Consider the following 23,068-nt stretch of genomic DNA (forward strand, 5'->3'; position numbering starts at 1 on the left):
GCACAACGCTCGGGAGGAAAACGACATCCTCTGAGGCGAGAGTGAAGAAACTTACAAGATGTGAATGGACTCAGTTGAAAATGGACTCATCCGAGAGTGAGGAATGAGTTGGCTCTGAGGCTACAACTAAAGACAACAACTTGAAAATGAGGTGCGGCGAAAGACCCATGAGACCTGAAATGTGCAACAAGCAAACGGGACTCCTTGCTGAGGCGTAACCAAATTTGGTGGGCTTGGGTCAAAGTGAATGGAAGCTTGCTTGGGCACTGAACTTGACACAACTGAGGAGTCTTGATAAAAGATAAATAAATAAATCGGGAACAAAAGGTGTAGTGTTACAGAAAAAGTAAAAGCATCATAATCAGAGGATAAATTTGGATAAAACAGATAGGCTAAATTTTACGAAATAAAGAGTAGGATCACATTTAGTCCATCCAGCTTAACAATTAGACATAGAGTCATTGACAAATTGGAGATGAAAATAGGACATTAGGACCCAATAGGATGCAGTCAAGAGGTGGCTAGATTGTACAATGGACCTGATTATTATTAATTAATAAAATTAGAAGTTAATTACGCCTCACAGGGAATTCTGGTGTCAGAAAGTCCGATAAGTTGACACTTCCGGTTGAGCTTCGGAGATATGTAGACGTGTCGTCTGAGCTCTCCCACATTTACCTAAAATATGCCAACGAGACCCCTTTTTAAAAATAATTTGTTACTCGTGGAACACCTGTAAATCGTGGATCACAAAGAGAAACATAGCGAGGACTTGTGATCTCGCTAGAAAGATGAGTCGGCATCGAGTATTTGTCTCTGGCCCCCTGCCTGGGAGAGGCACTGATGAGAGGCTTAGTAGATTAGTCTCCCTTAATCGATGGATGGCTGGGTTCTGTAAGAAGCAGGGACTGTATTTCATAGATAACTGGCCTTCCTTCTGGGGCCGCCCCGACCTGCTGAGGAAGGACGGCCTTCACCCTAACCGTGAAGGCGCCTTCACTTTTTCTAGGAATATAGATTACTGTTTGAGCCACACATGACAGGTCACTTTAGAGCAGGCCGGGTCACAGGTAATTAGACCACCTGTCAGGATGGGTTTGGAGTCAGATAAAGTTAACTAGCGCTAGACTAGACTCCCAGCATGCACATAGCTCCTTGTGTAGACTAGAGCGTGATAGTTTGAATAGTGCGACAGTACACATAAACGCACTTTCTACTGGGGTAGTAGACAAATCCAATCACTCCACCCCGACCGGTTTTGCTGAGGAAACGGTGCCGGTTTCAGATAATTCTACACGTGTAACAAATATTTACTATCAGATTCCCACGGTCGTATCAGCCCACCGCGCTAACAAACATTTGAGAGGTGATGTCAGGCTTAGAGAACACAATCTTACTCGCATTTCGTATAAATATCCTTCGATAAATACGCACCCGGATCGACCAATTACACTTAAACTTGGTTTTATGAATATTAGATCGCTTCATACGAAAGCCATTCTCGTTAATGATCTCATCACAGAACATAATCTAAGCGCTTTTGGTCTCTGCGAGACCTGGTTAAAACCTAATGAACTGATGCCGCTTAATGAGGCCTCGCCTCCAAATTTTGTGAGCTTGCATGTGGCGCGTCCTCGAAAAAAGGGTGGGGGTGTCGCCCTCATCTCGAATTCCGAGCTTAGTTTTAGGCCTCGTTCGATCAACGTATTTAAAACATTTGAGGTTCTCATTGTCCGATCCACCGCTTTACCGTCATTTTATCTTGTTGTTATTTACCGTCCACCCGGGGCTTACTCTGGCTTCCTGGATGAATTTTCAGAATTTGTGGCTGATCTAGTAACCAATGCGGATAATATAATTATCATGGGCGATTTCAACATCCACATGAATTTACCGTCAGAGCCACTTACTTCGGCGTTTCAGACTTTAACTGATACCTTTGGTTTTACGCAAGCTGTACAGGCAGCAACGCATAAGAATGGAAATACCATAGATCTGGTATTATCCCGAGGACTTGTAACCTCAAATATAGCAGTACTGCCATACACTACTGTTTTGTCTGATCATTACTTAATAAAGTTTGAAATTCTAGTTCCTTGTCAAAGACAAGAGAGCAATCAGCATTATAGGAGCCGTCATTTCAACTCCATGACTGCAACTGCGCTATCTGAAATACTGTCGCCGGCAACCACTAATTTTCTCACATACGCCGGCTCTGTTGATAATCTTACAAATGAATTCAATGCGACATTGTTAAATGCCATTGACTCTGTGGCGCCGTTACGTCTGAAAACTCATCGTAGAGTGCCTACTCCGTGGTTCACAGATGAAACGCGTACGCTTAAGCAATTATGTAGAAAGCATGAGCGCAGATGGCGTCTAACCAAACTTGAGGTTTTCCATCAGGCATGGCAGGATAGCCTCCTGAAATATAAAGATGCGCTTATCTTAGCAAAAACTCGATATTTTTCGCAAGTTATTAATCTCAATAAAAACAATCCGAAACACCTATTTGATACAGTGGCAAAGCTGACTCTGCGCCAGCCGACCCCCGATAGTTCCTTCCACTCAGCTGACGAGTTCATGAAATTTTTTGCTCAAAAGATTGAATCCATTAGGGATGAGATCAAGAATAGCATTCCAATCGCTCGGTCGAGCACGCCGTTTACCAACGCTGATGATCATGCAACAACCCTCTCAACTTTTAAAAGCGTGTCTCTTGAAAGGCTTACACAAATTGTTAGTGCGGCTAAACAAACAACATGTTTACTCGACCCTCTTCCAGCCAAACTACTTAAAGAATTATTTCAAATTTTAGGACCGTCCGTCTTAAATATAATCAATCTGTCTGTCTCCTCTGGGATAGTGCCAACAGCCTTTAAAACCGCTATCATTAAACCGTTACTTAAGCGACCAAATCTTGACCCGGACTGTCTCAGTAATTATAGGCCAGTTTCAAACCTCCCATTCATAGCAAAACTTCTTGAAAAAGTAGTAGCGCAGCAGCTTATTGATTACATGGTCGCCAATAATCGATATGACACTTTTCAGTCTGGTTTTAGAGCTAATCATTCCACTGAGACAGCACTTGCTAAAGTGACTAATGATCTCCTCGTAGCTATGGATTCAAACATTTCGTCTGTACTGTTACTACTCGATCTTAGTGCTGCCTTCGACACTGTAGACTTCGATATTTTATTAGGGCGTCTTAAAAGTTGTGTTGGTATTTCAGGGTCAGCACTAGGCTGGTTCCATTCCTATCTATCAAACAGGACGCACCGAGTGGTCCATGGCAATGCGTCCTCGGAGCTCTATAATGTTACATGTGGTGTCCCACAGGGATCGGTTCTCGGACCAATTCTTTTTAATATTTATATGATTCCGCTTGGGGACATAATACGTAAATATAATATTAGTTTTCAATGCTATGCGGATGACACCCAATTATATATGCCGTTATCGATGACAGATCCGCGGGATTGTTGTAATCTTGAGAAGTGCCTTGCGGAGATCAAGCAATGGATGTCTCTCAACTTCCTTCGTCTTAACCCAGATAAAACTGAGATGTTGATAATTGGTCCAACTCGTTATCAACACTTATTCAAGGAAACCGCTATAACTATAGATAACCGTACTATCACTCAAAGCGATACTGTAACTAATCTCGGGGTAATATTTGACCAAACTCTCTCCTTTCAAAAGCACATTAAGAATATAACCAGAATTGCGTTTTTTCACCTTCGTAATATTGCAAAGATTCGTCCGATCCTCTCGACCGGTGATGCGGAAACTATTATACATGCGTTCGTCACGTCGCGCCTGGACTACTGTAATGTACTATTTTCGGGTCTTCCTAAGTCTCGCATCAAAAGTCTACAGTTAGTACAAAATGCCGCTGCAAGGCTGCTCTCTCGGCCAAGAAAATTTGATCACATTACCCCAATACTAGCCAACTTACATTGGCTCCCGGTCCATTTAAGATGTGACTTCAAGGTTCTTCTATTAACCTATAAATTGCTGCATGGCTTAGCGCCTTCATATCTCGTCGACCTAGTTGTTCCTTATGTTCCGTCTCGTAACCTTCGTTCGCAAAACGCTACCCTTTTAGCGACACCGAGGGCTAAGAAAATGTCTGCAGGCTCTAGAGCATTTTCTATTTGGGCTCCAGAGCTTTGGAATGCCCTACCAATGGATATTAGGACTGCTACCTCAGTAGAAACATTTAAGACACGTTTAAAGACACATTTCTATGACATGGCCTTTAACTAACCTGTAGTGGCCGATTCGGCTGGAGTTTGTTTTCTCTCCCTCTCCACCCCCTCCCTCCCCCCTCCCCGGCCGGGTAGGTGGTTAGATGCTGACAGCGGCTATCTGGATTCTCGTGGGCCAATTTCAGGATAGGGGAACTGCAGCTCAACCTCCTCGAAGAGCACTGCCAGGACAATTGAGGGCTCCTTCGGCAGCCCTCTGCTATGACATGGACATCCACTTTTTATTTAATTGATTTTCATGTTGTATCATTTGTGCCCTCTCTGCATCCATTTCAACCTGGTGATCCTGAAAGGGGGATCCTTCCATCTGTGGTCCCTTCTCAAGGCTTCTCATTTTCCCCTGCTAGGGGTTTTTAAGTTTTTCCTTGCCCTTTTGGGAGCTTAAGATCAGGGGATGCTTTGAGAATAATTGTCAATTTCTGTCTATGTGAAGCCCTTTGAGACTGATTGTGATTTAGGGCTATACAAATAAACTTGACTTGACTTAAATCAATTACACACAGTATTTTCTGTTGTTTTATTCTTCCCTTTTTCCCTCTCTCGACGATATTGTGGAGTTTCTTTACAATGCCGAGGCTGAGAGCTAATGAGCCCGGAGAGAGTAGCCTAGCCTCGGGAGAGTCCGCTGTCCTACAGGCGATTGGCGCTTTGAGGGCTGAATTGTTGACCAAGATCGACGAGAAGGCGGAAATGCAGAAGAAGGAGCTGTCCAAACAAATAAGCAGTCTTGGAGACGAACTGAAGGCGGCTATCGACCATGCTAGCAACAGAGTTGGCGTCCTGGAGGAACGCACGGCTAGCTTGGAGGAGGGTGCCAATGCTCAATCAGACAGAATCACCGAGTTGGAACAACAAGTGTCCGATTTACGGAAAGTAATGTCAGACATGACGGCGAAAACAGAGGACTTAGAAGCGAGGTCGAGGAGAGACAATTTGCGCGTGTTCGGTGTCAGAGAGGGTCGTGAATCTGGTGTAAGGGTGAGCACTTTTGTTGCGGAACTCCTACAGCAGCTACTGCAAATGGAAACCACACCGGTAGTTGACCGGGCCCACCGCACCAATCCACAATCTGGCAAACCGGGACAAGATCAGCCACCGAGAGCCTTCATAGTGAAGTTCCATTACTCTCAGGAAAAGGAGGCCATTCTGAAGAAAGCTGCTTCCCAGAAGCTTGTCTCTAAAGATGGGGACGTCATACGAATCTTCCCGGACTTCACGCAGCGAGTTGCAAGACAGAGAGCGGAGTTCGGCCCGGCGAGACAGATACTAAGACAGTGCGAGGGAGTGAAATATGGACTTTTGTTCCCCGCGAGATTGAAGGTAACGACCACGGATGGCGTGCAGCTAGTGTTCTCCGACCCAGTGAGGGCAATTGCGTTTGCCAAAGGTCTGATGTCGGCATGACTTGGGGACTCTCGAGACATTAAAAATTACATATTTGGGATGAGACGTTTTCATGGACAGCTATTTGGGTTGGTAAGTGGATTCTTACTACATCTCTCTCATAACTCATGATTTATACTGACTGATGTCAGTTCTATTGTGTATGTGTAAACTTAATTACTGTGGTTAATGTTAAGGCTTATTTATTTAGGGATTATTATTATTATTGAGTTATGTCGATTATATATATATACTTTTTTTTTTTTCCATGCAAGCAATTTTGCTTACTTGTTTATATTTCACATACACATGTCTCAATTCATTTCTCGCCTTGAATCTTTTTTGTTTACATCTACCTGCTTGTTTATGGTACCATCGTTGGTATCTCTCGATCTGTTGCTTTGCTGAGTTATTATACTTCAATATGTTTGTTTCCATGGGCCTAACGAGGGAATATGTATGTAGGTGGGTCTTGTTGGTGTTTCATAGTATAGATATTTGGTTAAATGTGTAATGTTAGGTCCATGTGGGGTCGCAGCCACTTGTGACAAGTGTCTGGATTAGCCTTAACAATTCAGATGCTTCATAGTGGCTTGGGAGGTGGGCTGGGTGCAGTCTCTCATTTGGGGAGGGACCGGCAACAAAGGTTTTGTGTTGGGTGTGAAACCCTTTTGGGTGTTGGTGTTGTTGTGGGTTTTTTTTTTTTTCTTCCTTTTCTCTGTGTTTTCTTTTTGTTGTTTTTTCTGCTTTTCCCCTTTCTTTCCTTTTCCTATCCAAGGGCTAGAGATGTGGAGCAACCTTTTTTTACATCCATCCTCTATTATTTTTTCTTCAATTTATGCTGAGTTCTTCCGGTGATGTGAAAGGACGATTAGCAAAATTTGTAACCTGGAATGTGAGGGGTCTCAACCACCCAGTGAAGAGGAGTAAGGTGTTTTCTCACCTGAATAAATTAAAAGCGGAGGTAATTTTTCTACAGGAAACACACCTTCGTATTAACGATATCCATAAATTGAAGAGGGGACCGATATCTCAGGTTTATCATTCTGGCTTAAATTCCAAATTACGCGGTACAGCCATTTTAATTGGTAAAAATGTGCAATTTACTCTCTATAGGGCTATAGATGATAAAGAAGGGAGGTTTGTTATTGTGCAGGGCAAGCTTTGTGGTACTCCAGTAGTGCTTATTAGTGTTTATGCCCCCAATTGGGATGACACTAAATTCTTTAAAGATTTGTTTGGGCGCATTCCGGATCTTGGGACACACCATCTTGTACTGGGCGGGGATCTAAATACGGTTCTTGAGCCGTCACTTGACCGATCTAGGGTTTCAAGTGGCCCCCCTTCTAAATCTGCATCTACTATTAAGACCTTTTGCCAATCTCTGGGAGCTGTCGATCCATGGAGATTTAAAAATCCAACCTCCAGAACGTTTTCATTTTTTTCTGCAGTTCACCAGACGTATTCAAGAATTGACCTTTTCTTAATAGATCAAAAATTACTCCCACTAACTAAATCAATTGATTATGATAGTATTGTAATTTCGGACCACGCCCCAGTAACCTTAGAACTTTGCCTTCAAAGTAGACTGCCCTTACAGTATGATTGGCGATTTAACACGTATTTATTGTCGGATGAGAATTTTGTGGAATTTATTTCATCACAGGTTGATTTCTTTTTGGAGACGAATAATTTACCGGGCACGAATGTTCTTATATTATGGGAGACCTTTAAGGTTTACATTAGGGGCCAGATAATTGAATACAATGCCCGTCTCAATAAAACCCGTAGGGAAAGATTTGATAAGTTGATCAAATTAATAAGAAATGTAGATCTGCAGCATTCTTCTTCACAAACAGCCGATCTACGTAAACAAAGAATAGCGTTACAAACAGAATTTGATCTTCTGACCTCTAAGGAGGCCAGTGAAAAATTCTTGAAGTCCAGGCAAAATTGTTATGAACAAGGAGAACGGGCTGGCAGGCTTCTGTCTCACCAACTGCGCCAGCGCTCGGCAACTAATTTTATTGAGGGAATCCAGGCACTAGACGGAGAAATTAAATCTAATCCCAAAGATATCAACGACCAGTTTAAATACTTTTATTCGTCTCTCTATACAGCAGACTATTCTCGTTCCAACAGCTTTCTGGATAATATAGCTTTTCCCACGGTGCCTGAAGAGGACAGGGATTTTTTGGAACTGCCCATATCTGAAGCCGAGATAGGGGAAGCTATCAAATCCATGAAGAATTCGAAGGCACCCGGCCCTGAATTCTATAAGGCTTTTGCTAATAAATTAACTCCTGTATTATGTATAGTCTATAGCGAAGTCCTAAAACTAAACATCTCTTTAAAACTTTGACCAAATTTGGATTTGGTCCAACTTTTGTCTCTTGGATAGAGATACTGTATGCTTCACCTCAAGCAAGGGTGAGGACAAATAATCTTATCTCGTCTTACTTTACCCTTCAACGGGGGACAAGACAGGGGTGCCCTCTATCCCCCCTCCTTTTTGATCTGGCCATAGAACCACTTGCTATTGCCCTGAGACATTGTGCGGATGTACGGGGAATCTTGAGAGGAGGCTTAGTTCATAAGGTTTCGTTGTATGCGGATGATTTGTTGCTGTTTGTGTCAGATCCGGATACCTCAATCCCGAAATGTTTAGACATAATGGAACATTTTGGTATGTCATCGGGGTATCGGATCAACCCTACTAAAAGTATTTTATTTCCTATTAATAATATAGCGAAAAATCACGTCTATGACTCTTACCCTTTCACGACCGCAGTAGGATCTATGACATATTTGGGGGTGAAAGTCACTAGTAGTCATACAGGTTTATTCGGAGCTAATTTCAAAAAGCTTTTGTATCAAATCAAGGAGGATTTGTTGCGCTGGTCTTCGCTTCCTATAACTTTGGCAGGCCGTATTAATTCGGTTAAAATGGTGATTCTGCCGAGGATCTTGTACTTGTTCCAAACAATTCCCATTTTTCTGCCAAAATCATTTTTTAAGGAGCTCGATGGGTACATCAGCCGCTTTATTTGGAATAAATCGATACCTCGTGTTCGGAAATCAGTCCTTGAGAGACGTAAAGAAGACGGTGGACTGGGGCTACCTAATTTTTTGTACTACTACTGGGCTGCTAATATTTTTAAAATGGCTTTTTGGTATAATTTGAATCCGGATGAAGATGGGCCATCTTGGTTATTAATGGAACAGCATGATTGTTCTCCAGTCTCTCTGGCATCGCTACTGTGTGCCTCTCTCCCGCTACCAGTGGGTGAGCATTCAACCAATTTAATCATCAGATCGGGCCTTCGCATTTGGACCCAGTTTCGTAAGCACTTTCGATATACACAACCCTTGCTATCTATGCCTTTGATTAAAAACGCTGCTTTTAAACCATCACTGATTGACACTGCTTTTTTGTCCTGGGCCAGACATGGGGTGAAATGCGTGGGAAATTTGTATGTAGGGGGCAGTTTTGCAACTTGGGAACAATTAATTACGAAATTTAATTTATCTGGTACTCAATTTTTTCGATATCTCCAAGTTCGAGATTTTGTTCGAGTTCAGTTTTCATCATTCCCCCTACAACCGGATTCCAGTCCCCTGGATGACTGTTTGACATTAAATTTGCAACAATCGGGCGGTGTGTCCCAACTGTATATAATGATTTGTGATATTAACTGCCCGCCACTTCACCATTTGAAGACCCAGTGGGAAGGAGATTTGAGTTTGAACATTTCTGATGAAATTTGACGAAAGGCCATCAGTAAGATATACAGTACATCCATTTGTGTCAGACATAGGCTAATACAGTTTAAAGTATTTAATCGATTACATTATTCACGGACCAAATTGGCCAAAATGATTCCAAGCGTGGACCCTACTTGTACCCGCTGTAAGCAAGCTGAGGCATCCTTAGGGCATATGTTCTGGACATGCCCAAAACTACATACATTTTGGTCTCGAATTTTTTACACATTCTCCTACATCTGTAAGAGAAGAATTGACCCAGATCCAGTCACGGCAGTATTTGGGGTTTTACAGACAAAAGGAGTCTCGAAGGCTCAGTCTCAGATGATGGCGTTTTCCTCATTACTCGCTCGACGTTTGGTTCTTATGTGTTGGAAATCTCCATTGCCCCCTAGGCACTCTCGCTGGGTGAGTGAGACCATGTCCGTCCTCCAGTTGGAAAAAGTTAGAACCACAATTCAGAAGGAGAATTTTAGAACTGTATGGCAACCTTTTCTGGATTATTATGAGGATGGGTTTGATGCAAACTTATTGGAGTAATAGCCCACTCTCACCCCCCTCCCTTGTCTTTCCTTTTTCCTTTTTTTTTTTTTTTTTTTAATTTAATTTTGTTTATTATTTTGTTTTTATTAATTAGGTAACAATGAGATGTTTTGTATGGGTGAAATGCTTGTTTAGTAGGCTGTATGCAATGCAATGTCTGTTTCCATGCGAATTGTTCCAGAACATATGCTGTTGTCATTTCTGTGTGAAAACTAATAAAAACATTTTTGAAAAAAAAAAAAAAAAAAAAAAAGTCCGATAAGTTCAAGGAATAACAGCCATGGAAACTTTTGACAGTTAAGAATAATGCGGCATAAGAGTCACACAAAATGACAGTTAACGAGATGACAAACGTGATAGGACTCAAATAACAAATGCATTGACAAGGCAAAGTGAAAACACCATAGGGGAGTAGACTGTCGGAGGGACCCTTTTGAGTATCTGTACCCAGCGGTTCGATCAGAATGATTGATTAGGATAAAATTATTTAAGGACCATCTGAGGCTGCTTCTTTCCCCATGCTCACCCTTGAACAGGCTCTGCAGTAGAAATAACTGAATTTGTTAGGCATTTAATTGACAGTTTTACGGTAAAAGTGAGGTACGATTGTATGAAATATTTAATCAAGAAGAACATCCAGAAATTAAGTGTTACCTTCAATATTCACTGATTGCCTACTCACTTACACATACTAAATTTGTTTGGTGTGGAATGAGAGCTGAGCGATGAAGGTGACTGAATTGGCACTTGTGTGGTTAAGAATGTGTATGTGTGTCTGGGTCAGGGTGAAAGGCCAAAGTATTTTGGAGTTGGGGTAAAAGGGTCACAGTTGAGGGTAAGATTCCTCTCACATGAGACTGGAACACCCAAGTTTGATGAGTGATGAGTTGTAACCTTAACCAACAGCTGATGGTTAATCAGAGGCACCATGAACAACAAAATAGTTCATGGAGAAGGCCCATTTCAGCAACACGAATGGACAAGACAGGACTAATATCAAACACTAACACAATGGACGATATGACATGACAGACTTGGACTCACCCGACGGGATGACTGACTATGTGGATGCCAACCAAACATTTGAGACTTAAGCTTGCTTGTGGCAAGTGCAAGCTTTGCTTTGTTTCTGTGCGTCACTTGACTTATTGCAGCATCAACCACCAGCCAAGGAGCAGATTGCTGGCTGTTTTATAACTTGTAATAATTTTGCAGGTTGGCGATTGCAGTCTTGGAGAGTTTATATTGAATTCACATGAAAATGTTAACCCTAACCCTTTTGATTTTTGTGATGATTGAGGATTTTCAGGACAGAATCCCCGGGCGCCGTGATTCGTTGTGTGTCTATGTTTTATTTTGATACTCGATGCCTGTGTACTTTTTGTGAGCACAAGGGTCCGCTGTCAGCAGGGCTGTATGCTCACTGGCAGGAGTGTGATGATTGTTGTTTTGTTGCCGAGTGTGGGGTGAACAGTCCATTTTCAGAAACTTGGGGATGACGGTTCTGGATGAGTGAAAGGTTCGACAAACTGGCTGCAGGACGTATGATGATGCGGTAGGACGTTTTGCCGGTTCCTTTTTGAATGCCTGATGACACATTGAGTGAATGTGTCAGAGGGGGGAGTTACATTTAAATGAGTAAGTAGATATAAAAGCTATTTGTGACATTCAATGTTTTTTCGGATTTAATTATTTTTGAGGCTTTAACAGGACGTGCCAGAATTCAACAGGCAGTGATGGAAGGAGCAGAAGAAGCAGCTCGAAAGGAAAGGAGTTACTGGGAGACAACAATCTGGAATGGATGCAAAGCGTGGTAACAATCTAGCGACAGTAACAGTTAAAGTGTTTCAACGGAAAAGCACGAATGATGACAACTCATACAGCTAATAGGGATTAGACTGCAGCGCAATAGACAACAAATGTTTCAAAGGTAATTAAATAAAATAGGAAACTGGACCAGAAACAAGCAATAGGGATAATTTCTTAACATATGAATGTATTAAAGCTGCTAATGAAGGGAACGTATTTAAGAACGCATTTTAAGAGGGTTAATTTGCATAACAAATGTTGAAAAAAGTTGAATAGTTAAATCATTTTGGGAAGATTACAGGTCCATTCAAAAGGGCGACTGATTTGAACAGTAAGGTGACTTGAAGGGGAGACAAAGATAATGTACATAAACAAATTGGGTGAACAAAACTGATGGAACTGATACCATTTGGGAAGACTGAGAAAGTTTTGAATCAAAGAGAAAATTTGGAGTAAAAAGTAATATTTGGACTGGGAAAGAGCGATTGCAAAGACTGATTGACAGGACTTCAGACAGTGACAGCTGCAGCAGGAAAGGCTAACTTGAACAGGCAGAAGTTACTCTGCTACAGGAGGGATCTTGCGAGACTGACAACACAACGAGAAATAAGGGGGATTGTTCATAACTCCTAGGGGGAGTGTTTGTTTGTTTGTTTGTTTGTTTGTTTGTTTCAGGGATCACGTGGGCCTCTGGATCATAGGAGTAGATGCCGAGAACGCCTCGGAGGTTCTACTGAGCACTTCGATGAGACGACGACCACCAGTCGTCCCCGTGCCCCAATCAACCCCAAAAGAGAAGATTTAGTTTGCAGACGACGGGTTATGGAGATGTCGTCTGCTGGGGGTGACCGAAGGGGTCCGGGAGGACTTCCGGCCTACGCTGGGCATATCTGCTTTTTTCATTACAACTCAAGGTTTTGTGCTGTTGTCATCGTTGAATACTGGCAGTGGCTCCCGATTATTGCAGACCCCGTGGACGCTGACCGGGGCCTGGAAAGAGACTCTGAGGACAGTGAAGTGGACATAAAGATTTTGGATGGACGGCAGGACCTGAGCATCGATCCCGGCGCAAATTCACTACTGAGCACGGACTTTGCATCGACAGGCACTTACATATGCAAGGGGGGCAACACTGAGGGCGCTTCAACGTTTCAGTATGCTGTGATATTGCGTCAATATTTTATCAATCAGTACTTTATCTGATGACTACATGCTGCAATTACTTTATCTTATTCATTTAACTTTTCACATGTTAACATTGACAATGCAGTTTGACTGTTTAGCGGTCGGTGAACTTGTCATTTATTTTCCTTCTGTTTTGTGAGCTCATACTGTTTTGTGGATTGTGATATGTGCCAAGACTCCTTGTACCTGGCTGACGCCAGGTGGAAGGAATCACTGAGGATGTTAGAAAGGGCCTCCCTCTTTTTCCGTTTCATTAGACTGACAGGGTTTTTTCTCGAGGGAGGGCCGGCAACTTTTTGAGGTTTCTAACGGACCACACCAAATTCATTGCTTCATTAATTATCAACGGTATGGAGATATTACCTAAGGGGGGTGGTTATCGTCATTTGAATAATGTGGACTTCAATTTTCTTTATTTGTGGTTCCTGAGAGGCCTCAGATTGCTGTCAGGGAGCAATTGAATACCAAAGTAGTTTGAGCTTTCCTAGTTAAAATAACCTTACGTAGCATGCCTTGAGCGTGATATAGGCTGTGCAGGTATAGGCCAAATTGTAGACGTGATCAGAAAATTTGGTTGGGTGAAGATTTTTGGATGTTTACCGATCTCATCTCTTTTTGGACCGTTTTCGGGACATTTATAAAGTCCCGGAGGGGGGAATGAGGTAAATTTTGGATTCTATGCGTAACTGTATGTCACCTTAAATGGCGACCTTGCAGCAGTGAGAAGACCCTAAGCCATTTTTGCGGTACAGAGAAGATCTAGTTTCAGCAATGTGTAGGTACTTAGAATATGGAAGGGCCATTCGTCCGTGACCAGGAAGACCTTTGTCCATGCCCTTTTAAGGGCATTAGTAGTAACCAGTAGAGTGAGACTCGGACCGCAGCTGTGGTCTTACGAGGTACAAATGATGGGGGAGAACAGATAGAAAGGAGGAAAGAGCGCGAAGGGCAAGGAGCGCGGAAGGCGCAAAGGACAAGAGCAGGCGCGCAAGGGCGCAAGGGGCAAGAGCAAGAAGCGCGAGGGCCTTTTTGGGGCGAACATCTGTGCTGTCAAGAGCTGAAACATCTTTGCTCTTGGGGCCACCCTAACTTTTGGAGAGACATCACTTTGACATCGGTTGAATAAATCTTTTCCCAATCAGCCGTGTGTCACCGAAGTGCTTCCTTACCCGGACCAGCCATCGTCCACTGAGTGTTTTTTTGGAGACCAGCGAAACAACAAAGACCATTCACCACAACGCCTTGTTAATGTAATGTTTTGTTCTCTGGTCTTCCTATGTCTAGAATTAAAAGTTTACAGTTAGTGCAAAACGCTCCAACTAGACTGCTCACATGAATGAGAACGTTTGATCATAATACCCAGATACTAGCCAACTTGCATTGGCTCCTGGTCCACTTAAGATGTGACTTTAAGGTTATTTTACTAACCTATAAAACTTTGCATGGCTTAACATTTTCGTATCTCATCGCCCTACTTGCACGCCTTACGTTCCGTCCCAAATCTTTGTTCACAAAAGGCTGGTCTTTTAGTGATCCCAAGGGCAAAAAGAGCATTTTCTATTTGGGCTCCAGAGCGAAGGAATGCCCTACCAATAGTATCTCATCGCCCTACTTGCACGCCTTACGTTCCGTCCCAAATCTTTGTTCACAAAAGGCTGGTCTTTTAGTGATCCCAAGGGCAAAAAGAGCATTTTCTATTTGGGCTCCAGAGCGAAGGAATGCCCTACCAATAGATATCAGAGCTGCTACCTCAGTAGAAGCATTAGACACGATTAAAAACACATTACTATGCTATGGGTTTTAATTTAACTGTGCACGCCCAGCCTTTCCAATCTTTGCGTCCCCTCTTTGACGTCAGTTCCCACTCAACTGGCCGGGCTTTCACAAACAATAATAATGAACAGACATTAAAATCCTAAATAAGTTATCACCCTAACCCTCTTCCCAGCCGTGTTCACTATGCGCTGCAGGGCCTATATGTTGTATTCAGTGCATCTACCACCCCAGACAGCGATACAACTGGAGAGGACGCTCTCAGTGGTGCCACGATAGAATGTAGTCATGACGGCCGGAGGAGCACTTGTTCGCCCGAGTTTCTGCAGGAAGTACAAGCGGCGCTGAGCTTTTTTTGCCAGTGATGCGGTGTTGGCAGACCAGGAGAGGTCCTCACTGATGTGCAGCCCCAGGAATCTGGTGCTGCTCACTCTCTCCACCACAGCACCGTCGATGGTCAGCGGCAAGTGTTGGGTGTGACCCTTCCGGAAGTCAACAACAATTTCCTTGGTCTTGTTGACGTTCAGCAGGAGGTTGTTTTCCCTGCACCATGCGGTCAGAAGGTCAACCTCCAACCTGTACTGAGTCGCCTTTGGTGATGAGACCCACCAGAGTCGTGTCGTCAGCAAACTTCACTATGCGGTTGTCGCTGTAGGTTGCAGTGCAGTCATGCGTCAGCAGGTTGAAGAGCAGCGGACTGAGCATGCAGCCTTGGGGGGCCCCCATGCTCAGCGTGATGCTGGCGGAGATTTTGTCGCCAACATGTACTGTGCTGTCCTCACTCTGAAGCATCTAGTTTTTCACCAGCTAGACAGCGAGTTAACGACGCTCCAAATAATCAGACTTGGTTTCTTTTAGCTGATTTATTTGTAGAATGGCCTCAAACCATTGCCCTCTTAAGACCGTCGTAAAACTAGGAGAAAATACAAGTAAAATTGTGCGTTAGCTGAACACGTACAAGCTACATCACATTTACGGTGAATAGGTTTGCATTAAACATCACATATAACCAAAATAAAATATTGTTTCAAAATTCGAATAATACTCACAGACAAATCTTGTCCAAGGCACAACATAAAAGGTTTAAACATCAGCTTTTAACACATGCACACGAGTCGACATTGCTTGCTGCCATTCGGTATTTGCTCTCAAAAACAACTTCCCACTGCAACCTTTAGAGGGAGGTAAAGCGCTACATGTAAAACGTGTTTCTACTTAAACTTATTACAAAAGGCAGAATACTCCCCGCCTGGTACAATACAATTGTGCCACTACAAATCAAACTTTAGAACATGTAAATAACAAAAAATGCAACATTCACTTTTCTGATAACAGCAAAACCATGTCTGTAATAGGTCTCAAAAACACTTTCACATTTCCATCTTTTGCAGTCTTCACTTCTGCTTTTCGAACCTTTTTGTCCTTACTCTCAAACGTTTTCACAACTCTTCCCATGGACCAGTCATTTCTGTGTGCAAGCACGTCTTTCAGTAATACAATGTCACCGACTTTTACATTCATTTTTTCATCAGTCCATTTTCGCCTTTGCTGTAGAGTTGAAAGATATTCACTCTTCCACTCTTTCCAAAAGGTGTCCGCCAGACTCTGTACTTGCTTCCATTGCTTTGAATAGAGGTCTGGAGGTGCAAAGGTTCCTGTTGGTGCAGATAAGGCATTGGTCTTTTGGGTAAGAAGCATTGCTGGGGTGAGAAGATTTGGTCTGTCGGGATCTGTTGACACCGCCACGAGTGGTCTTGCATTCATTATTGCCATCACTTCCGCCATGAAAGTACTTAACACCTCATGTGTGAGTTGGATATGTATGACTTTCAAAAGAATACCATCCAAAATACGTCTTGCAATTCCAATGAGTCTCTCCCACAACCCACCCATGTGTGAGGAGTGTGGGGAGTTGAACAGCCACGTACATCCTTTTTCCTGCAGGTAAGAGTTCAATTCTGTGTCCTTGTGATCAATTTTCAGTTCGTTGCATGCTCCAATAAAATTGGTACCTCTATCCGAGCGGAGTATCTGTGCGGGTCCACGAATGCTGAAAAACCTTCTCAGCGCATTGATAAAGCTGGATGTCAACATTGATTCGATGAGCTCAATGTGCACAGCTCTCATGGACATACAGGTGAAAAGTACAGCCCAGCGTTTACTGTCTGCACTTCCTCCTCTGGTGCGACGTGTGGTAACCGTCCAAGGACCGAAGATGTCCATTCCAACACTGGTGAATGGTGGCATAGGCAACAGTCTATCAACAGGTAAATCCGCCATCTTTTGAGTTTGAAATTGCCCTCTGAGCTTACGACAGAGAACACATTTGTGAATGACAGAAGAGACAAGCCGTTTACTGCCGATAATCCAAAATCCGGCTGCTCTGAGCGCTCCTTCTGTTATGTGGCGCCCCTGATGCGCTACCTTCTCGTGATGGTACCTGACAAGTAGGACTGCTACGTGATGAGCGTGTGGGATAATGAGTGGATGTTTCTCTTCCTTAGTGAGATTAGCAGCTGCCAAGCGTCCTCCTATTCTCAGAAGACCATCTTCATCAATAACAGGGTTTAGCTTTTTAAGACAGCTCTGTTTTGGTAGTAGCTGGTTAGCTTTTATGCACCGGAACTCTTCTTTGAATGTTTCATGTTGCACAGTTTGAATGATGAATTTCCCTGCTTTATACAATTCATCGGTAGTGATGGTGTTTTTAAAACACTTCCAGCCTTTGTTTCCCAAGTTTTTTTTCTTGAATGATGCTGCGACACGTTTTAGTGATGCAATAGTTTGATACAAACTCGTCCACTGAGAGAATCTTTCAAAGCGACTTGACTCTAACTGCGTAGTTGAGGTTTTAGTGACAAAACTTTTCACCTCAGGCCTGATCTCAGTATCTGTATCAGGGTCAATCAGATTGAAATCATCTGAATGCGTCGACTCTTTATTGGGCTGTGTTAAAAAGGAAGGACCACTAAACCAGTTTGTGTGAGCTAGTGTAGAAGCTGCTATGGATCTGGTTGCATTGTCTGCTGGATTGTCACAAGTAGCTATGTAACACCACTGTGCAGGATGTGTGGACTTTCTGATCCTGGTCACTCGATTAGCTACATAAGTGTAGAATCTCTTTGTGTTGTTATGTATGTAGCCAAGAACGATTTTACTATCTGTAAAAAATCTGACAGTGTCTACTTCAATGTCCATCTCATCCCTAATGAGTTCGTACATTTCAACAGCTAAAACTGCTGCACATAACTCTAGTCTCGGGACCGTGTGGGCAGGACGGGGGGCCACTTTTGACTTCCCCATGATAAAACCCGTGTGCCACTGACCTTCACTGTCAAGTGCTCTCAGATACGCTACTGCTCCTATGGCCATGGTGGAGGCATCTGAGAATATGCGCAGTTCTTTCCTCACAACTGTAGATTGGGAGAATGGGAGGTAGCATCTTGGTATCTGTAGCTGCTCAAGATCTTTTAATGAGTATCTCCATTTGTTCCATTCCTCTTCTCTTTCCACAGGAAGTGGTTCATCCCAATCCTTTTGTTCTGTGGACAGTTCACGTAGAAGTGCTTTTCCTTGCATTGTGACGGGTGATACAAAACCTAGTGGATCGTACAAACTGTTAACTGTGGCCAACACACCTCTCCTGGTGTATGGCTTTAGTTCGGTGGCGACATGAAAGGTAAAACTGTCAGTTTCAAGATTCCAGAGCACCCCTAGGCTCCTCTGCAGAGGTATGTCGCCCGGCTCTAAATCCAAGTCTTTCAGATCTTTTGCTCTTTCAGCAGCAGGAAATGCTTTCACTACCTTGTGGTTGTTAGAGGCTATTTTGTGTAGCTTTAAGTTGGATTGTGCCAACATGTTTTGTGCGTTTGTGAGTATCTCAACAGCTTCTTCTGAGGTTGTTGTGGATGCAAGAACGTCATCCACATAAAAATGCCTCTTAATGAACTGCTTTGCATCTTGTCCATGCTCTTCCTCTCCTTCGACTGCAGCACGCCTCATACAGTAAATAGCCACGGCCGGGGAGGGACTATTTCCGAAAACGTGGACTTTCATTCTATATTCAACAAATATCTTTATCCGGATCATTATTTTCATACCAAAGGAATCTTAGATAATCCCTGTGATCCTCTCTCACTTCAAAGCAATAAAACATTTGCTGCACATCAGTCGAAAATGCTACTGGCTCTTTCCTAAAGCGCATAAGAACACCTAGTAGTGTGTTGTTGAGGTCAGGTCCGCTTAACAAGACTTTGTTAAGGGACTGCCCTTGAAACTCTGCACTTGAGTCAAAAACTACTCTCAGCTGGTCGGGTTTTTGAGGATGGTACACACCGAAAGATGGTAAGTACCAGTGTTCTTTGTCCGAGTCCAGAGGTAGAGCGAGCTCCGCATGGTCATTGTTCAGCAGGTTTTGTATGAACTCTGTGTATTGTCTTTTCATTTCAGGGTTGCGGTCCAGTGTTTTCCTGAGTGACTGAAGACGTTTGAATGCTTGCTCCCTGTTACTTGGAAGTTTTGGTCTGGGTGAGCGGAATGGCAACGGTGCCACCCAGCTGTTGGCTTTGTTTTGAAACACTTCTTTTTCCATAATGTCAATAAAGTCTTTATCTTCTACCGACAGCGCTGGTTTGTCGTCATCTTTTGTTTTCTCAAAAACAGTTTGTCCCAGCAAATCAGAATTTTTATCTTCACTGCCCTTTTGAAGAGCGGGTGTGGTGTTTGGTTGGAAGCTGCAACCACTCGACTCCTTTACTTGAAAGATGTTGGGACATGGGCTGAGGTAAGAAGCACGGCCATTCTGAAGAACATGTGTTTTTAGGACATTCACATTCGAGGGTTTGTGTGTCTTTCCTAGGCAGGCTTCACCAACAATTACCCACCCTAGGTCTAGGCGCTGCGCATAGGGTGTATTGTGCGGCCCGTTGATTCTCTCTCTGACTTTGTGTACCTGTATAATATCTCTTCCCAAGAGTAGAAGGACAGGTACTTGTATTTCAACAGGAGGTATTTTGTCAACTATCGTCTGTAAGTGTGGGAACTGCATAGCAACTTGTGGAGACGGTATCTCACTCCTATCGTCTGGAATCATGTCACATTCGATCAGATTTGGGAGTGGGAGTTTTACTCTACCATCCATTGACTCAATCACAAAGTTTGATGCTGTTCTGCTAACATTATCTGACAGTCCGGAGCATGTTCTGAGCTTGTAAGCGTCTGAGCGTGTCTTAATATTAAAGAGCTCAAAAAACTGTGACTTAGCAAGAGACTTGTTACTTTGTTCGTCAAACACTGCGTACATCTTTTGTGCTTGTTGTCTTTTGCCATCTGGATAGACTAACACCGGACTTATCTTTGAGCATGAATGTGGACTGTCTGCATTACCGCAGATTTCTGTGCATTTAGAGACCACTGAAATTGTTGCACTGTCCTCTGTCTCCCCGCCATCCTCTTTGTCGGCTTCAGGGCTATCAGCTGGAACAGGAGGTGGACCTGGATGTAGCGCTGATAAATGTCTGTCACTGCCACAGTCTGTGCACTTTATTTGTACCTTGCAGTCTTTCGCTAAATGCTGAGTAGAGCCACAACACTTAAAACAGACTCTATTCTCTTTAAGAAAGGACTTGCGCTCCTCTATGGGTTTTGCTCTAAAGCTTTTGCACTTTTTTAGTGGATGAGGCTTCTTATGTATTGGGCATAGCTCGTCGGGGCTTTCTGGCAACTGACTGTATCTGTTCTGAGAAAAACTACTGTCTGCGGGAATGTCTGTTTTGTTCACAGTTATCACTTGCCTGGAATTACCTTTAAAACCTTGGTCTTTCTTGAAGCTTGTGCTAGCTGGAGGTGTGATGACAAAGCTTGGGTCGTTTCTTATTTTGGCTTGTTGTCTCACAAATCTTGAAAAGACGCTGAAAGGGGGAAAGCAGCCTTTGTATTGCTCTTTATACTTTGCTCCTGTTGCAATCCATTTTTCTTGTAACGCGTAGGGTAGTTTGTCCACAATGGGGTTCACTCCGCGTGCTGTGTCCAAATATGAGAGGCCTGGTAAGTATCCTCCATCCTTTGCACATTCGATTTCTTGTAGAATGTCACCTAGCTCTCTTAACTTTGTGCTGTCTCTGTTGCTGAGTTTGGGAAACTCCTCGATCTTCTTCAACAGTGCATTTTCCACTACTTCAGGAGACCCGTAACATTCCTCGAGTCTTTGCCACACAAGGCTGAGAGCAGCGATTGGATTGAAAACATAGACTGAGCGAATTCTTTTAGCTTGCTGACCAGACTCAACCCCAAGCCATTTTATCATTAAATCTAGTTCTTCCTGCGCTGTAGCATGCAAGTCTTATATGGTGTTTTGAAACGAAGCCTTCCACGCCCAGTAGTTTTCTGGGTGATCGTCAAACTGCAAAAGTCCTGTACTTAACAGTTCTCTCCTTGTTAGGTACCTTGCGATGTCCTGTACACCCCTTATTTCTACTGATGTCGGAGGAGTGTCGTACGGATACATTTTGGGGGAATTCGTCTGTTCTTGCTGTGTTTCGTGCTCTACTTTAACATCCGTTTTTTCCACGCTGTACATGCCTTTATTGTCTATCTTTGTATTCAGAGCCATTTTACATTGTTCACGTGCAGCATTGTGGCAAGCGAGAGGATCAACTCGTAATGTGAATCCTTCATGGCAAATGTCTGTGTGTTGCTGAATATACTCTGCTGTGCGTTGCATTGGATTAGCAGGTGGTTTTACAAACACATGACTCAGTTCAGTCTTTGAGAGATCCTCCTCTTCTTCATAAACAGCAGCCTCTGCTTCGGCAACTGCAACAGCTTTTTGACTACTCAAAACATGTAAACTAGCCTCAAGTTCAGTTTTCTGTTTCATTATGGCTGCTTCTTTGAATGAATACTCCAGCTGTGCTCGTGCAGCAACTGCTTGTGCACGTGCTTTTAGCGCTGCAGAACTTACGGATGAACGTTTGGATGTATGCGAGCGTGAAGACTTGACCTTTGTGTCTGTGTAGCTTGCGTTACCCTTGTTCTCCGTGCTGTCCACATCGTCTGTGTTGTGCACTTGTCCTGATTCTGTAGGGTCTGGCATTAGATCTTCTTCTGGTAGACCTGGGTGATACAGCTTTCCTGACCATAGGCTCATGGTTATCTTGCTGGATGTAGCTCCTCGTGGTTGTGCCCGCCGCGCTAGTGTCTTTTTACTGTGCTGTCCTGACTCTGAAGCATCTAGTTTTTCACCAGCTAGACAGCGAGTTAACGACGCTCCAAATAATAAGACTTGGTTTCTTTTAGCTGATTTATTTGTAGAATGGCCTCAAACCATTGCCCTCTTAAGACCGTCGTAAAACTAGGAGAAAATACAAGTAAAATTGTGCGTTAGCTGAACACGTACAAGCTACATCACATTTACGGTGAATAGGTTTGCATTAAACATCACATATAACCAAAATAAAATATTGTTTCAAAATTCGAATAATACTCACAGACAAATCTTGTCCAAGGCACAACATAAAGGTTTAAACATCAGCTTTCAACACATGCACACGAGTCGACAATGCTTGCTGCCATTCGGTATTTGCTCTCAAAAACAACTTCCCACTGCAACCTTTAGAGGGAGGTAAAGCGCTACATGTAAAACGTGTTTCTACTTAAACTTATTACAAAAGGCAGAATATGTACCACCTGAGGCCTCTGACAGAGGAAGTCCAGTAGCCAGTTGCAGAGGTAGGTACTGAGGCCCAGCTTGTCGAGTTTGCAGATGAGGCGTTGCGGCACAATGGTGTTGAAGGCAGAACTGAAGTCCACAAACAGCAATCTCACATACGAGTCCCTCCTCTCCAGGTGGGTGAGGGCCGAGTGGAGGGCAGAGCAGATGGTATCCTCAGAGGACCGTTTGCCTCGGTATGCAAACTGGAAGTGGTCTATGGTGGGGGGAAGAATGGATCTGATGTGCTCCGTGACAAGCCGCTCAAAGCACTTCATGATGATGGAAGCAGAACGGAGCAGGTTTCTTCGGCACAGGTACGATGGTGGCAGCCTTGAAACACGAAGGGACGATGGCCTGCTGCAGGGAAATGTTAAAGATGTCCGTGAAGACACCCATCAGCTCCCCAGCATAGTCTTTCAGAACCAGACCTGGGATGTTGTCAGGGCCCGCCGCCTTACGGGTGTTTATAGCGGCGAGCGCCCTCCTCACGCTGTCGGCAGAGAGGCACAGGGGCTGCTCGTGTGGAGGGAGAGCGGTCTTCAGCGGGCAAGTGCTGTTCTGAGCGTCGAAGCGAGCAAAAAAGCGGTTGACATCGTTGAGCAGACGAATGTCGCCCTCACAGCTTTGC

General features: G+C 43.6%; 1 protein-coding gene across 2 annotated transcripts in view; it reads left to right on the forward strand.

The window, feature by feature from the left end:
- trdmt1 (tRNA aspartic acid methyltransferase 1) overlaps nt 1-23,068 on the forward strand; it is a 166,644-nt gene that overhangs the window by 117,056 nt on the left and 26,520 nt on the right. The window lies entirely within an intron of this gene.

This window comes from Syngnathus typhle, linkage group LG18 (genome assembly GCF_033458585.1).
Source record: "Syngnathus typhle isolate RoL2023-S1 ecotype Sweden linkage group LG18, RoL_Styp_1.0, whole genome shotgun sequence".
In the NCBI taxonomy this organism is placed as follows: domain Eukaryota; kingdom Metazoa; phylum Chordata; class Actinopteri; order Syngnathiformes; family Syngnathidae; genus Syngnathus; species Syngnathus typhle.